Below are 4,139 nucleotides of genomic sequence, written 5' to 3'. Positions count from 1 at the left end.
TTTTATGTCCCAGAGTTGAAAGTTAAGGTGACCAAGAGAACAGCTGACCATATATCAGTAAATGCAGTTTAAATGATACCAATTTTATTCGCTCTACTGTGGATAGAGGAAATCAAACCTCTGCGAATACTATGTTCAGATTCAAGTGCAGCCCTGGCTAATTTCAAACATACCTCTTTAAGATGCAGACATTCTCTATGAGATTTTGTAATCATTATATAGAATATAATGAATATATTAGGCAAGAAATTGATTTACAGTTATGGGTACCAGCTCATGTAGGTGTCCAAGGAAATGAAACAGTACACCTTATGGCCAAAAATGGATTAAAAGCAAATCAAATAGAGTTGGCAATACCAATAAGTGAGGCAGAAACCAATGATTTCATATAGACCAAATTAATATGCAGTAGCAGAGGTTAAGGGATAAAGATACTAAAGGAGGGCATTTGTATCAGATCCAGCAAGAAGTTGGAGAGGGAAGGTCACTGGGGAAAAGTAGGAAAGAAGAATGCCTGATTAGTAGGATTAGACAGGCACACTAAGTTCAATTCAACTCTACACCTCATTGAGAAGCATCCAAGTGGAACATGTGATGTCTGCAATCAAATGGAGACTGTGGATTCTGTCATTCCTCTCTGTCCTTAATATGCAAATGAAAGACAGTTATTAAGGAACAACTGGAACATGAAGGGATTAAACACATGGACCTTGAAACACAAATAGCTCAGAACTGTTAACAAGGATATAAGAACAATGTAACATAACAATTTGTGGCGATAATGCTCCAGCCAGTGGCCATTAAAAAGAAGATCGAAGATCGAAACCGAGAGCAACAGAGACACAGACACATGTTGAACTGGGTAATTATTAGGTAATTATAAATGCGTGTTTGACTGAAGTTTAGTCGGGCTAATCAGTTGCAAGATAACGTTTAGCTGAAGAAGCTAGATTTCCGTTAGCAGCTAATGCTAGCGCCAATGTTAGCTTGTCAGTGTTAGCCTAGCTAGCACATCGTCCTGAGCAGCGGTGTTAAAGTAGATTTCTGAGGCTCTAGCTGGGATTGTAGTGTGAAGTTGGTCCATTTGAATGGGGCACAGACAGACAAGCAGGCAGGCAGGCAGTGCGTATTGTTTGTGGCCCTGTTTTTAAAAGGTCTGCACCGCTTGAACCTGTTTGTTTACCGAGTGAGGAAGGTTGGCGGCAGCTCCTTATACAGCTTCAGTTTACCGGAGACTCTCAAGGTGCAGACGCACCAAATCCATTGAGGGATGTTAAGTCGACGGATCCTATTCAGAAAGAGCAGGAGATCTGACTGCATGGTGCACGATGGATATGGCACAGCCAGTTGACGGACCAACTGCCATATCTGAATTTGCATAATCACGACTCGACTTCAACTTTATGCTAATGACATCTGACTAGCGCAATGTGGACGGCTCATGAAACTCAGATCAAACTAAGTAGTGCTGATCAAATATGAATCAAGATTCTGTGACTTTATTGCCTATTTCATGCCTCAGAAAGTATATTTTCAGAAACATACTTAAGTGTACTGTTTAGCAATAAAATGAGAAAGTTTGTAACTTGGCTGCCATGTTGAACACAGCAGAACAAAAACCAAGCACCGCCCAACTCCCACGTCACCCACCCACTAGAATGTTCAATGGTCCGGTGCATCCAGATACGTCCTCACCGCAGTCTGTGTGTCTGCACCTTCACAGCAAGCTGCAGCTTCTTTTTTTGAGCATGTTTGGAGCACGTTTATGTCTCAGGGGAAAAGTTTTTCTTTCATTTTTTGTAACGCAGCTCATTTCTCTGTGTGTGTGTGTGTGTGTGTGTGTGTGTGTGTAGCTGGTGTTAGAGTTTTACCGGTGTTTGAACCAGCTGATGATATCTGCGTGCATGAGGCTGTGGTTGCAATGGCAATCACAGGATGCCAGACGACATGACTTGGTTCATGACTTCATTCTTGTTGTAAGTATCATGTGGTCTTGCCATCAACGTAAATCTGTAGAATTGGCACCATTACTGTTTTGTTTTTTTTTACTTAATTATTTGATTTGTTTCAAAGATGAAGATGTAAAAGGCATCAAGTATTGCTTGTAAAGCTACATCATATTATTCTTTAAAAAATGTTTTTCCTAATTGGACAAGTGGGTGGTGAAGAGGCAAACAGGAAACAAAGGTCCCTGGCTGGAGTCATACCCATATCCATGGTCATATCAGGGCAGTTGCAGTTTTGTGGCATGTGCAGTGACCATTCAGCTTACCCAGGCACTTACACAATGTGATGCTAGTCTTATATTGTTTGGCTATATTATATAATACCACAATTCACTCTAGCTTTCCAATATCTAGACTGAGGTGACCAGGTTCACACCAATGTTTTTAAAAGCATTCAGGTTTTATTACTGTAAAACATCTATTAATGTTGTCACAGTTAGCACTGAGACTCGTGGTTTCATGTCTCATGTCGCCTTGATGGCCCTGTTTACACCTGGTGTTAACATCCGTCTCGGGTGATCCAATCACAAGCGGACAGCTCTAAATACAGGTGTAAACGCACCCAAGATGCATTCAGGACAGATTGAGATTCGATTACTCAGACCACATTCTTTCAGTAGTGTAAACACAATGTGTCCTGGGCCACATTGAAGGACCACCTACTCAACTCACATCCTCTATTTTCAGACTAGGCATCAACTTGTTTAACAGGATAAACAAATGTGTTATTTTGTTTTTCATGTGAATTAAAAATGTTATCCACCTCCTGTTTTTCCCATTCCCCTAACCGGTTTTCCTCTTCAAATTGACAATTGGAATAGAAATTAAACCAAAACCAGCAAATAACTTGTTTTTCGCTTGTCTGTCTAAAAAAATATTTCCTGACCGATGCTGTCAGCGTGTTGGACCCCTGGTCCTCCCGCCAGTTAATAATGAACAAATTTGGTCTTTGCAAACAGTAATGATGTACATGTTTATTATCCGATCACAAGTGGTCACTCAGGATGCATATGGAGACGTATGTTAATGCCACGTGTAAACAGGGCCGATGTCTCCATGCTATACTTTTTAAGACAGGTGATATGTTATAAATATGTTTGTATAGGACATATGGTTTCACATATGAAACACTCATGTAGCTTGCCCCAGAAAGAGCATCAATAAATTCATGCAAAGGGTGTAATGCTAGGTTTACAGACTCAAGTACATCCAAGTCCTGCCAGGAGGGAAGCAGATGCTGTGTTTTTCGGTCTGCCGAGACAACATCTGACATGGCCCGCCACTACTCCAAAACCCTCTCCATCATCTTTTGCCTCGAGCCCCACCTGGTTGGGCATTCTGTGATGAGTGAGTGTTCTGAGAGTTTGTGCTCCTGTTGTGCTTAAGGATCAAGGAACAAGAAGCAAAACACATTTTTTAGGGGCAGGGGACTTTAATTAATTTAATCAATTTAAGTGTGTTTCAGTTTCTGCCACAACTGATACTTTTCCATGAGTGGATGAGCTTCCTAGCTACTATAGCTAACATTAATGACAGTGTGTGCTACAGGTTGGATGCTGCTGACTGAAACTCCACAAAAAAGGATTATACATGTCACGCCCTCCACTTCCATCTAGCCTGCAGCCTCTCTCTCTCTCTCCTTGTCTGTGTGAGTGTGTGTGTCTGATTGCAGGAGTGGAGACAGGTGTTGGAGAGTCAGGCAACCAGCTGCCACTCATCATGATTAGCCCTGCCATAAATACCCTGTTCAGACTCCACCATGTCGCCAGATCATAGACCCTGTTTATGCAGTCAGTCACGCATCTAGTTTCCCCATTCCCCATTCCCCATTCCCTCTGCCCCTTCCCCTTCCCCTTCCCCTTCCCCTTCCCCTTCCCCTTCCCCCTGCCCTGCTTGGCCCGGCTTCCTGCCCAAGTCGTAGCCCCAGTTTCCCAGTTACCAGCCCAGCTCCTCCCCAGCTTTTTCCCCCAGCCCAGTTTATTCCCCAGCTCATGTTACCAGCCCTACAATAAACGGTCTTTTATCCTTATCCACTGCCTCCTTTCTCTGTGTCTTGCACTTAGTTCACTAGTCTAGCCTTAAAAATACAGCTTCTTGCAGCATGTTATGTTACCCAGATAAGTCTAGGGTTAA

The 4,139-nt window shown here is 42.5% G+C and overlaps 1 long non-coding RNA gene across 1 annotated transcript; it reads left to right on the top strand.

Annotated features, from left to right (window-relative positions):
• The first annotated feature begins 507 nt into the window (after window positions 1–507).
• LOC121891021 lies at window positions 508–3,832 on the top strand. The gene is made up of 3 exons (XR_006094014.1): window positions 508–873; window positions 1,854–1,976; window positions 3,196–3,832. It is a non-coding gene; the product is annotated as an uncharacterized LOC121891021 (long non-coding RNA).
• The last annotated feature ends 307 nt before the right edge of the window (window positions 3,833–4,139 follow it).

This window comes from Thunnus maccoyii, chromosome 23, assembly GCF_910596095.1.
Source record: "Thunnus maccoyii chromosome 23, fThuMac1.1, whole genome shotgun sequence".
NCBI classification, from domain to species: Eukaryota; Metazoa; Chordata; class Actinopteri; order Scombriformes; family Scombridae; genus Thunnus; species Thunnus maccoyii.
Note: the sequence above shows the minus strand (reverse complement) of the source record. Positions and strands in the feature narration are given on the sequence as shown.